Source organism: Dermacentor silvarum, chromosome 9 (genome assembly GCF_013339745.2).
Source record: "Dermacentor silvarum isolate Dsil-2018 chromosome 9, BIME_Dsil_1.4, whole genome shotgun sequence".
NCBI classification, from domain to species: domain Eukaryota; kingdom Metazoa; phylum Arthropoda; class Arachnida; order Ixodida; family Ixodidae; genus Dermacentor; species Dermacentor silvarum.
The window spans coordinates 123,750,264-123,764,180 of NC_051162.1; the positions used below are offsets into that span (position 1 = coordinate 123,750,264).

General features: G+C 50.4%; 1 protein-coding gene across 2 annotated transcripts in view; it reads right to left on the bottom strand.

Annotated features, from left to right (window-relative positions):
• The window catches only part of LOC119463880 (transcriptional enhancer factor TEF-1), a 209,244-nt gene that overhangs the window by 104,519 nt on the left and 90,808 nt on the right, over nucleotides 1-13,917 (bottom strand). For both annotated transcript variants that reach the window (XM_049656587.1, XM_049656586.1), the window contains one exon: nucleotides 2,147-2,305. The gene's annotated coding sequence lies outside the window, so the exon portion shown is untranslated. The remainder of the gene's footprint in view (nucleotides 1-2,146; nucleotides 2,306-13,917) is intronic.

Consider the following 13,917-nt stretch of genomic DNA (forward strand, 5'->3'; position numbering starts at 1 on the left):
TTTCTCCCTCTCTCTCTCTTTTCCTCCGTTACAATATCGGTGCATGCTGACTCAAAACGATGCGGTATAAACCGCGGAACGTGCAATTCCGACGATATGGTACCAGCTATTTCGAAAATTACAGTTAATGTATGCACCTTCATTTCTTTTTCTTCTGTGTTCGGTCGTCACTTGAATATTTATTACGTGAACTGCGCGCTCACCTACAGCACTGGGTTATTAAATCCCACCACGCGTAACTTTGATGGCTTACGTCACTACTGCTGGTCGTTTGCGTACTGAATACATTAAAAACGCGAGAGCGGGAGTGAGCGTCCACTTTTCCTTGTGAAAAACACGCAATATATTCAGCTTTATCTCAACGAATAGTATATTGAGGGCAACAGAAACTCACCAGAAAGGCAATAAAATTTCTAAAACGATTTTTCATGCATGATATACAACTGCACCTCAACAAAAAGTGTACAGAAGGCACAAGGAATACAACAGAATTTTTATGAGGACTTTTCAAAGAGCCTCGCCTCGCGTATGAATGTGCTTGCGAACTTCAACCGACTGCTGGCATTTGGTTACAGGGTCCGAACAGGCATTGCGTATTACGCCCGTATAGTATGGGCATTTATCCAAACTGAAACGGCAGACCCGAACCAGCCCACGTGTTCGTACGTTGAGTCGTGGCTCCAAAGAAACGTCCAGGAGGACAGCACGAAGGTTTTTACAACATCCAACCGTGCTACAGACCTTCCACGCCACCGCAACTCATCACCACGCGCCCCCAACGCGTCGCTGCGTTCACTCCGCAAACGACGCAGCCTTTTCAGACAGCGTGTTGTTCCAGTTGACTAGTCGCATATGCATGCATACGCTCGGTCAAGTTTGTCCGCGCCGCCGATGGGAACGTTCCGCTTGAAGCGCGCTGGCGGCTTATTGCCAATTTAAAAGAGGTATAATAAAAAACGCGAGAGAAAGAAAAAAACGCTGCCTTCTCGAGTGTTGCACAATGGCGCACAGGCCCACCAGGGAGCCTGTTCTTACTTCTTTTTCTTTAATTCCTTTTTTCCTACGGATAGCCCTGCCGGAACCCGTCGGGTCGATGCCACGGGAAAGAGTCACGTGGGGGGCACCGACACGAAGACGCTTTAAATGTGCACACTACCAATGTACGTGAGGCCGCCGCCACTATGTGTTTATCTCTCTGAGAGAAGTAGAAGAAAAAAAGACAAAGTATAGATTCGAAATCTCGACAGGAACAAAATCCTTGCGTCGTTTAGTTGACGAAAGTGGTGGTAAGCCTGCGACCAGCTGGTCGGTTGATTCAAAGCACGCGCTATATAACCGGCTATACAAAAGTTAACACGCAATTCCAAACACTCACATGTGCGCACGCCCACACGCCGTAGAAACGAGAAATGGTGCTGCCCGAGTAATTTCTTAGCCGACAATGCAAACGTGTATAGCGCTGTAACACCAACGACAACCACAAGGTCTACATTTACGGTAGTTTTCACGTCTCTAATACATGCGGAATGGTCGCGACAACCGCCCTTCGTAAACAACTGCATACGATAGAATATACTTCTCTCCGTTACGTATAGGCGCAAATCGCGTCGCTGTGTGGCCGTAGCCACTCGTCGCAAAAGGCCTGACCGCTATAGTTACTATTTTACGGAAGCGTTTGAGCATATACCACCATCTTGGGCTGCATACCAAATGCACGATACCATAGTCCTGGAACACCGAACGGACCGGCACAATCATATTCGTGCATACGATCGACTGTACATTTAAGATTTGACGTCAATTTGCACAAAAGTAAGAACTTCTTCGTGTAAAAGGCCAAAATGGCAACGCCCGTAAATCGAAACTAAAATCGTCGAGCTAGATCGCCCGGCATGGCGCGTTCCGGAGGCTCCTGTGGTGCCTTGATATGTAGGGATTGACTCGATTAGACCGTCACAATTGGCAAAAGACACTGCATCTTTCGTCCACCATCGTTGTGCCCACATGGTGGCCAACTGCGTATACAGATTCGGTCAGACAGAGCGGGTAGAAAACTCGATTCACGCCACACAGTTGCCAACTGGCTTTAGGTTAGTTGGCTACATATAGCGAACGGACCTAGGCACTGCACACAGCTTCTTCTCACCTGCAGGTCTACAGGGAAACCGTGGAAGTTGCCGTGTCCGCCGCCCAGACCTCGACGAGGCAGCAGCCGCAGTCCTCAGGGCAAAGGCATGGACGGCCAAAGCAGCTGCCGATGCGCCCGTTGTCACAACTCTTCCAGCGCTACTGGACGCTCCTGCGCCTGCGCAGAAAATTATGGGCACGCAGGTAAAGTATACCGCACAACGTATACTGACCGGACGACAACACGTATAACATTTATTAAAAATATGGCGCTGTGCTAGGACATATGTTACTGTTCGTCACCATTTGCATATTTACTTAACCCTCAAGGCCTCACAATGGTCATTAATATAACGGGGGAGGAAAGAACGTAGTACGATGAAATATAGCCAGGTAAGGATTCAAGAACGAGATACGAGCAAATTAAGGTTTACAGAACGAAAAAAAAAATAAAAAAACACTGGAATGAACAAAGTAACGCAGATTACAGATCTGGTGCATGACGTTAGCATTTGCAGTGCTTTGCATGGAGGTTCCAGATGGCCCAGGCGTATTGTAGCTTTGCGCGAATGAATGTTACACATGCTAGCTTGCGAACCACTGGGGGACAAAAGCGGAGTGATACTCAACTAGAGAGCAACAAAACAGCGGTTTAGATTGGCAAGGCATTCTTCCGCAAACCACCACTTTAATTCACTTGGTATCAAAAGCATAACGATTAGGTAGTATAAAAGAAAATCAAAAAGTTATGGACAGCCCTCTCCCCCTACCGTACTCAAATGGTGAAGCCTTTACTTCCATCATCCGTCATATTTGCCACTCCAACATCATTTTCATTAGCAAGATTTCAAAAGTTTCCGGCTGTGGCCTTTGAAATGAAATACATCAATCCACAATTTCCGTCATGCTGACATCATCATACCGACACCGGCGCCGGAGATACGATGGAATGATGCCCGAGTTACAGCAGGTTGTTCGTTTAAATAACGCAGGGCCCTGCGTTTCTTAAACGAACAACCTGCTGTAACTCCGGCATCATTCCAACATCGTTCCGTCGCATCTTCTCCATTTTCATTACAAGTATTCAAAATGTTTCCAGCAATGGCCTTCAAGAAATCGGGCACGCCACTCGCAAATCACAGAGCACTCACGCCAGAAAAGCATCAAATCCGGCGGGAACGCAAGATGGACGGCAGGATACTCGTGAACCCCGCAGTCGTCTCCGGAGAAACGTTCTTCTTCGAATGCAGTTCGAAGCACGTCACCGGAGGGCACTCTCCCAAGAACGTATAAAACTTCACTCGACTAACGTCCGCAAACAAACTGGCGTAAACTGCAAGGGGTATTCGCAATCCCAGGGCACCAGCGTCCAGCACAGACAGTCGCCGACTGATTGAACGAACACGAGAAACGCGAGAGCTCGGCGCTCGGAGAACGCCTGGAACGCCACTACGACGCCCGAGTATTTCCCATTCACCGTCACGCTGCGGCCGCCGGTGTAATACAGAGAAGCAAAAACATTAAAACGAAGAAGGGAGAGAGAGAAAAGGACGGCGAAGAAGGGGAGAAAGAGAGGGAGGGTATACTACCCCGCAACGCCACTATGGCCTTCCCAATTGCATCAATGAACGCGTAGTACTCCTTTCGTAGTAAAAACTTCGTAGTATAGTACGCGACGCAAGCACAACGTACGGTGCAGGGTCGCTCGATCACGACCATGCGTCGTTCGGGATACGAATGCGAAGGGTTTTTCCCCCCACCGCGGACCCCCCTCCCCCCAAACACCCTTCTCCCGTTATTCCAACTTCCTGTCTTCCCAGGATACTACCCCTTTTCTCACCGACAGTCCGCTAGGTGGCCCTCCGTTTCGCATCTTCCACCCTTCCCCTTTCCCCAAGGCTCGCTGAACCGGCTTCCCGCCTCAAACCTTGTTCCCGTTCTAGATGTATTTATTTCGCTTCATATAGAAGACGCACTTGCGATACTCACGGCGTTTAGCGAAGAAAAGGTGTGCGCTTGTGGGTTCAGTCGGGGAGGAACACCTCCCTTAGCGTGTGACAAACGAAATAGGAATATACAAAAAAAATCCCACAGAGTTCGGAGGCGACGCCGGAAAGAATCTGTTCGGCAGGTTGTCGAATCCCGCGCGCGCGCAACCTGGCGGGTCTTCCTTTCTTCCTCACTTCCTGCGGCGCCCGACCGGAAGTTGCGCCGGAACCAGCCTTGGATCGGGACCTCCCCTCTTAGTTTTCAAGGCCTACACTTCGTAATGCAATAAGAAAAGCAGGGGGGAGGAAGGGGAGGGACCAAAGATTTCTTCCCTGCAACGATCATCATGACGGGAAGCTAACTGCGTAGAGAGGAGATACAGCACAAGCAAAACGAGAATGCAAGAAACGTCGACAGGCTGGCGGCGATACGGAAGGCCACCTTCGACGCAGCGAAAAAAAAAATGAAATAAACAAACGCTCTATACGAACCTCAATGCGATTTCGCTATTGCGAGATGAGAAGTTAAAGGGTAAAAAATTTGCGCGCGCAGACTCTTTCTCCATCTCCTCGCTCCTGCCAAGGTTCTCGCGGGAAACTTTGGCGGGTCAGTTGCGCACCCGGCTTGGGAGCCTCGATTGGAAAGACAGCTGCTGCCGAAGCCACTTCCGGTTGGGTAACGTTACGTGAACACAGCGACGCAGGCGCTCACGGCGCGCACTGCAGCGGTGTATACTATATAGGAGTGCTTGTGTTTCGTATAAACACACGAGAGTGCTCTTGGTTACGTGTAACTTCTAAACACATCCACGACGGCAGCCCAGTGGCTATGCTGGTTGGCGTTGCCGAGTTCGAGGTCGCGGGTTCGTTGCCGGCCGCATTTCGATAGGGACGAAATGCTTTTTGCTCATGTAATCAGATTCTGGTGCACGGTCAAAATTAATTCGAAGTCCCCCCACTACGGCGTGCCCTCGTAATCGTGTAGTGGTTTTAGGAGCACGTAACACGCCGGAATATAATTTTGAACCGACAAGTGGCGTGTAGCTTCTCTTTGTTCTGTTGATAAGTTTACTGTACGCTACAGAAAAGAGTAACTTTTAACGATTATTTTTTCACCTCCCGTTGCATCATTTTTTGAATTTCGTTATGGACTTGCACCAATACACGCGTCCGCTATTCCGAGGCATCGGCTTACTCAGCGAACCCTCTGGGCTTTCACTGACCATGGATGCTGCTGTTCTTCTGCCGAATAGCTCAAAAAAAAAAATTACAATGTCCTATTCTGGGACCGAACCTTGGTCTTCCGGTGCAACAGTTCTAACCATGGAGCCACGATTTCTTTCTTTTTTTTTTTTTTTGCATCCTTTCCCTTACCGCCGTACTTCACTCTGCATACACCTGTCCTCCCCGCTCTCCTGTCGACAAGCATCAAGAATCACCTTTGTTTCAGTTACATCACTGCATCCGACGTGTCCCAATGTGCATTCGCGTGAGCAGCTGTATGCATTTCGGCATAGCGTGCGAACGTTGTAGTCCATAGACATATGCTGCTAATTGGGCTATTTGGAACGTTGGATTCATGGTTGGGAAAATTCAGCGCATACAGAAGCGACAAAGAAGGAAATGCCCAACACGATATATATATATATATATATATATATATATATATATATATATATATATATATATATACATCGCATGAGATTACATGTTGCATAGGATGACAATAAAGACAACCTGTACGCAGTCTATCGAGTTTTTTTATGTGATTTCAAACCGCTTCCCAATTTTTCTTTTTTTTTTTTTTTTTAGACATGAGCGTTGTACCTGCATAACTTTATAACTATTGACTGACCATTTTGCGTTAGCGTCCTTTAAAGGAGGCTTTCTAGGCCTCGCAAGTGTAGCAATGCACAGCGGGAAACAGAGCCAGATAGAAGGAGCGTGCTTTTGAATGTACGGCGATCAATGCGCCGTTACATGCCGCCCGCCGGTCCACTCACCGGGCCCTGGCATTGTTTCGACGGTGACCATCACGCGCTTTCTCTTGCAAAGGGTTGGAAGCTCGCAGTCTGACCCTGCATGACGTTCTCGCCCCCTTCGCCATTCATGAACCACAAGCACCCTGTCTCCAGTGCAAGAGCGTGCGCCCGCCACTCAACGCCTCAGGCAACAATGCGTCCCGACCGGCTGGGAGCGGAACGGATGGCCACGAGTGATGGGAGGATGGGGCACCGTTACGCTAAACACGAATCGTCACACAAAGCGGCTGGTTTCGGACAAAACGAAGCGTTTTGACGTGTTCCAATAAGCGCACAGAGAGGCGGAACCTGGCGCTACTGATGTTATACACTCTTTGGCAGTGTGACAATGGAGAGGGTTTTTTAGGGGCGAAGCTCCTTATAGCGGCACCCGTTCCGTCCCCGTCGTCGTCGTAGTAGTGTGTAACCAGTAGTGTGTAACCAGTCTGAGAAAAATGAGAAAAAAATTCCGAAGTTGTGTCCGTAGCGCGGAATCGAACCAGGGACCCCTCGCTTCCGAGCGCGCGGCGTTAGCCCACTACGCCACGAAGCGGACATGGACACACGCACCACGATGGCAATAAATACCCAACATTAACGAAAGGCCGCGTTTCTAGCGCGTTCGTGCTAGCGCGTTACGGCCCGTGTAAGAAGCTGGCGTAAGACGCTGTGGCCTCTCCGCCTTACCTTCAACGCGTTTCGAACGCGCTGCCCAAAGCGGTGGCAAGTCAAGTTCAAGTCGAGGAGCGTTTATGAATACGGGGGGTATACTCTCTCAGCAGTCATGTGATGGCGTCGGCAAACGCGGTGCACGTTCCGGCATGTGTAAATGGCTGCGTAAGACGCTGTGGCCGCTCCCCCGTACTAGAGAGTACTGCACGTTTCTAACGCGTTTGTGCTAGCGTCCCCTTAAGCGGGAGATCCGATGATTCCCTCCGGAGCTTCGCCCACTCATCATCATTCACCCCGTGGATATGCTGCGATTTTTTTCGCTTGTCCGTAAACGCGTTAGCGGATTACCGGAATGCCGGGTTACCGAAGACGCGTGCGGCAGTAACAACTCTGGTAGCGTTATCTGTGGGCGCTTTGTTCAACCCGAACTCGTCGGAAGCGTGCTTATCAGATGCGTAGTCTCGTCGAAGAAAACTAAAAACAGGACTCCATGTTAACATGTAGCAAATCAGTTCTACGGAATCTCGTAAGGTGGAGAAATGTTCATAACGGGAAAATTGTCGTCCACCGGAATGTAACACAAAGCTACAAATTAAGGAAATCCGTACGGGTTTCTGCGAAGGAAAAATTTTGTCCTGCTTCTTTGTGGCTTCGTGCCACATTCGGGTGGATGACGTTTTCCCCTTACATGTTAACATTTATGTAAACGCCGACGTTTCACAGGTAGCAGACTAGTTTATAATACACTTTTTTGTTTTTGTCCTCTCGCACAAGTAACAGCTGCAAAAATCTGCCATCCAAAGTTATACAAAGCGCTGACGTGAAATCCTTCTCACTCGCGTCTTGCTTGCGCTATATTTGTGCATGTATTTCAATCTTGTTTTATTGTACAATATGCGTGGTGAATTTCAGCATGTCAGTATACGTAGACCATGCACACAATACGGGAGACCTATACGGAGGCAGCAGCGCTGGTGGCTTAATCACGTCGACAGAAACAACATCATAATCTTATACTAGCTATTTTCTTTTACTACGACGACAGCAGAATGAAACACGTGTTTTTGACACCGTGTGGTTGAACAAACCACCGCAAGGTGGCGTTACAGGCGGGCCGCGCCGCTTATGTCTTTCGTATTCCGTTACTCCGTATATGATTCGTATATGGACGGTCTAAATCTATTTCAACAGAGAGTTCCTAAAACAGCAGGCGCAAGCGGCTTGGTGTAGCCTGGCATCAAGGTCAGAGACAGTGGACATGCGCGTCAAGTCCCCAACCTCTGCTCGTGTTCATTTGTAAGCACCGCCGACAGTGTAAGATATTTGTAAAACTCTCCATCAACATATATTCAAGCTACAAGTAGAATTCGAGAACCTACGGTTCAGACGTTCCGTCGAAGTTTACGTGAAGACAGCGGAGATTGATATCGTTATAACTTAACTTCGCCCCCCCCCCCCCCTTCTTTTTTTTTCGTTTCAGCTTCGCAGTTTCCTTTTTATATTTATTTTGCGCTATTTCTTGAAACATTTCCCACAAACACTAACTCGCAATCGATAGCATTACAGCTCTGCTCATGATACATCGCACGGCTACCTTACGATCTAAACTAAAGGTTAAGATTGAGAGCGCAGTTGTCAAAGTTGATGCGCTGCTGAGAAGCTTGACAAGCATAACCGATCAAACAACCGCGCAAGAAAGAATGACACACGGCCTTTTTCAACTCCGAATAACAGAACGTTCCATCCACGGTGTGCTCAGCCGCGCAATACTTTACTTCTTCGTTAATGTCGTTGTTCTTTATCTCACGCTTGGCGCCAAATATGGCAACGAACCTAAAGACAATAGCCAGATGTCTCCTTTCCTTAATTACCCTTTTAAAAACACAGAACACAGCGCGCACATTTGCTGTCATAGTACGGTCGACAATAGAGACCGTTATAAATAACGTGCCCGAGAAGCTTAGCTTACACAAAAAGCGACAATGTACGTGCGCAAAACCCAAGTAGCATACGCTAACTCTTGGCCCTTTGCGTTATATCGTACGCCCTGAGGATTGGGTACCCTAACCTTGGGTCGCCTATGTCTCAAACTCCTTCATATCAAACGTTTTCAACTAGTCGCTTCGCTGAACGGTCGCAAATATTTGTCAACCATCGCGTTAGTGCTAGATTCCATTATAGCCATCAATCATAGCAAGATACATTCGTACCGTATGCCACCTGTCGACTGGCCTGTCACTGTTACTGCGCCTCAATCGGCTTCCTGTAAAAGCCCAAGGCGTACACTTACTATGAACCAAGCCTGTTGTGCCTACAAAGCATCGTTCCAAATAAAACGACAGCCCTGTGCCGCCATTTGGGATGTTCCTTAAACCGAAACAGACCACTCGCGTACAGCGGACACTTCGTCGTAGAAGTGACTCCGCACCTGGGTTCCACGCAACGTAACACAAAACCACCGGAGAAAGACTCGGGAAACAGGGACGAGAGGAGGATAGGAGGGGTGTGCCGCTGTGAAGGCACCCCCCCGCCTCCCAGAATGGCACCAACTCACCACCCACAATCACCATTCCGAAAGTTCTCTTTTTCACTGAGGCGACCATTGTGTTGCCCAGACAAGACTGACTGACTCCGATGCCCCGTGCAAAGTTTCACAGGGGGGGCGGGAAAGGGGAGTGTAGCAGAGAGGAGGGGGAGGGGTTCCCGGGCAGGGAATGCACGTTCTGCGATGCCCCTTCACGCTCTCTCATTGTCCAAAAGCAGACTGGCGTAACTTGGGGAGCTTCGGCGGGGGAAGAGGGTTTGACGTGAACTTGTCCCCATTTTCAACACAGCTCGCGTGCTCTCCATTTTTCGTGCGCGCCGACTCGCCTTCTCCCTCTTTTCCTCAACGTATGAATGCGCGTTTTCCTTCCCCCCCCCCCCCCCGGAGATCCGCACCAATGTCGCTTCCCTTTCCCGCCAGGTGGCGGGAGTTGACATCCCCGGCACGGGGCTCTCTCCCTTTCACAACTGCGGGTTGCGACGTTCGGCTTGCACGGGGCTTTCGCTATTCCGGACGTCGCGTACGGATGAAAATAAAGGACGATAAAATATAAGACAGAAGCGAAAACACAGCGCCCCGCTTCGCTAGGGAAAGGAGGGGGCGAGGAATGTCAAGATGAGCGAGGGAATCTCCCTAAAGTAAACATCGCCGATTTCGCCACGCGCGTTTCCGCTTGATACGGCTTACGTTACCCGGCTGAGCCGTTCAGCCCAGGTTCCTTTTTAAAGCGCGATAGAAGGCGCGCATTTACTTTTGTTGTGTGTGTGTTTTCAAGAAAGAAAAGTTCTTGCTATGCAAGAGTACGGCGTGCATACGCGGGTTGCCAGTGAGGAGGGTTGGCATTCTAACGGTTCGGGAGGGGGGGGGGGGGGAGAGGGGTTGATGTGAGTCGCCCTGCTGAATAGTGGCGTCGCCTGCTAACGCGTCCCCTGGCAATGTACGTGAAAACAGCTGCTTCGCATTCCACGCGCTGCGACTCCTGCTGGCTTACGGTTCTTTCTTTGTTGTTAATTTTTTTATGTATGACACGGATGACGTCACACGTTTGGAGGGGAGAGTCTATAGAGAATATATACTCAACAGCTGGCTCGATAGGACTCGGCGCCAGTGCGAAGCGTGCATGCAGCCATGTAGACGCTTGCGCGACGGGAGTTGGAAGCCGCGGCATATAGCTGCCCCTAAACCGGCGCTGTTGCTCCAATGCGATGATGTCCTACAGACTTGGTATACGAGACCTCTGGAAATGGCTAAGCTTGACTCTAAAGAGGAATTATTGGGCATAGACGGGACTTTCGGAAAAGAAATGGTGATATGTTGTTTATTTGTGGCGTGCTCACAGTGAAGGTATCTTTCTCACGGGAAACCGGTGATAGTTTTGGAATAACCGGCAGTTAGGACAGTCGACGTTTGCTGTGAGGGCCGATTCGCGAAGAGCATAGAAAGGATTGCTTCCTTGCAAAAATTCGTCTTGTTTCTTCGCAACAATCAAAAACGTCGAGGAATATATTTTCTGCGACAAACCATTAACATATGTGCAGTGGATCGGTAAAAGTTTTCTGATACAGCAGCGCTCGGAGCCAAACACAGAGGAAGCGAGTGCTAAAAGAACGTGCTGCCGCATTACAAGTAGAACAGATGCGGAAAATGATGTATTCATAACGCCAGATGGTCATTGTGTCAGTCACAGCACGGATGGCGATTGCGTCTCTCCTCTCTTTTTACAACTGCAACTTGCAACAAAGAGGACTTCCGCGATGCGAGACATTTGACGGACATCTCATTAAGCCAAGTACAGAGGAAGCCTGGCAGGATTAGCGCGGAAACCGAGACTCGGATCTATAAGTGCCACAAATAACGAAAATAAAAGTGCGCGAAGGCTAGCCTGTGCAAAGCATAGCGCAAGGACCTGCAAAGCATAGCCTGTGATATCGAAGGCCGCAGGTAGCCCTTTCAGAGCGACTTGCGATCGTGATATCCAGTGGTATAGACAAAATTTCACGTAGTATCGAAGTCTATACGGAAGGATATAAATAGAGCAGCAGGGACACGACCTTAGAAAGCCACGCTGTCATCAATCTAGTTACTTACAAGCGACGCAGCCTAGCGACAATTAGTTCCAACCTTTGACATATCTTAAGGTTGCTAAATGAGTAGCCCACTCCGAAGCTAACCAATCTCGAACGCTCTACATACTGAAGGAAACAAATTAGACAAGAGTTATCGTTCTTCTACTAGGCTGTTCCAGTAGTTAAGAGCTGCCCGTTCGAGGATTCCTCAGGCAAAACCAGGAAACGACTTCAGTGCACTGCGCAGCTTAACGTTGCAGGAAGCCAGAAGCGCTCGACCGTCGAGCGAGAGCTCCGCATTCCGCCCATAGCTCAACCAGATTCCCTCGAAAAGGTCGTCATGCGTGTACCTCCCCATTAGCAGTGTCCGCGAACTCGATAGAGGCGACCTTGAACCCTCGGCGACGACCCAGTTGTGCGCGACCCCGGAAAAAAACACGCTAAGTCCCGTGGCACGAAGAAAAAAAAAGGAAAAGAAAACATTCCCGGGAGACGTTGGTATTAACGCCAAAAACCATCGCCAACGCAAACGCAATGCCCAAGGGAGGGGAGGGGGGGGGGGGCGGCAACGATAACAAGAACGCGTCTCCACAACAGGTCGTTGCCAGCTGCCCGAACGACGACACAAACAGCCGCGTGTAAGAACTACACACGAAGCGGAGACGCCGAACGACAAAAAAAAAAAAAAGGAGGGCAATCCAGAGAAATTCCCCGAGGGAAAAGCCCACTCCCAAGAAGAGCCAAGCACGCACGGGATCGCGCCGTGGCTGGTGCATACAACGCGCACACGGGACATACGCGCCACCGGCCAGAGGCCGCCATATGGCACGCCAGCCGTCCCAAACGCGCGCTCCCGGGGCTCAATCCGCTTCCCATTCACGGCCGCTAGAGAGGGTGGGGGAGAAGCAGTGCGCAAAATCGCGGGGCATGCCAAAAACGTGGATTCCGCGCGTCCAAAAATTCGGATATCGCGGGCACGCCTTTTTTTTTTTTTCCCCTGCTTTGAGGTAAGGCAAGGGAAGCTGAGAGGGGAGAGCGGGAAATGGCGGCCGGGGGTCGCACCGCGATCACCGGACTGAAAGTGGAGAGGGAAACTGAAGAGGAGGGGGCTGCGAAAGCAGATACGGTCGCTTGCGGCGATCAGCGAGGGTTTTTGTTGAAGAGGGTAAAAGAGGGAGGAGCGGGTCGGAAGGGACAAAAGGGAGGGAGGGGGGGGGAGGATCTCAATCGGCGGAAGGAAGCTACGCAACGGTTCTAGTGGAAAGGAGAATCACGGTACGCGTTCAGCTTGGGTTAGGGCCAGTGTACGGCGAGGGTGAGCGGACACGGGGATGGCGAACTACGGCGCCGGCCGAGGCAGAGCGAGCGGCAGGGCGGCAAAGCGCAAAGAATCCGGGGCGTTCGGAAACCACCTGGCGTTCCCGAAATCGGTGAAAGGAAATGCGGCGAAAGAAAGAAACAGAAAAAAATAAGGGGTGGTTGTGGGGGGGTACGGGGGAAAAGCACGGCTTTTCGGCCTGTCAAAGAGGTGCGGCATCGGCCCACTCACTCACTACACACACACCAGCGGCAGTCGTGATCGCCGCCGAAAGCCGCGAGCAAGAAGGCCCCGCAGGTTATCGTGCGGGGCAGGGCGGGTAGCAGAAAGCGGCCGTGGCCCCCTCTTTGCTCGACTCTCTATAGGAAAGAGCCGCGGAGAACGATTTCTCCGACGACACCGGTTTTCCTTCTCCTATAGGCGCTTGTGAATTTTTGCTTGGCATTACGACAAAGGAAGCACGATATGCCTCAGTAATGCAGCGTCTTGGCCGTGACCGAGGCCCATATCCGGCCACCTCTTAGGACTTCCCCAAGTTCCGGGAGGAGTCGGAATAAGACCCTACTTCCACCTGTCCGTTCCTTTCTTGCGCGCCTTTCCCGTTTCGACCCGGTGCCGACGATGACCTTCTCAGCGCGCTTATTGTGCCCCAATAAGAATGGGCCCTTGGCTTTAACCTGCCGACCTTAAGCGTATTGTCGAATTTTCGCTTACAGAAAAATAATGCAACTGAAAAACTGTTAATATCGAAAAATATCGAAATTCCCACTATATGAATGTCCGTGTCTATGCGATCCACGGTTTTCCTTAAATGGGAACTTGCCACTATGAGATGGAGAAGGTCGTTAGGTGCGCCTGTCCGGTGCTGTGTTACTTACGATCAAATCTCTTTTACGGGTTGCGGCGTTCGTGTGTTTAGTACAGGAGGCCGGGCGTATAGATAAGGCCGCGACATAAACAACGAGGCGGCAGACGTTGCGCGAAATTTATCTCGGAAATCGCATAATTAGTTGAGCCTACGGCCACGCCGATGCACATCCGGGAGTTGCGTGCCAGAAAGAAGCTGTAAGCGACAGCCACAATGGCTTCCAGCCAACGGCAGAGTCGCGAGAAGACGCTATAGGCTGACCCGCCACCGGACGCCGAGCCCTGGCATCCCGCGTCGGGCCCCACATGTCGG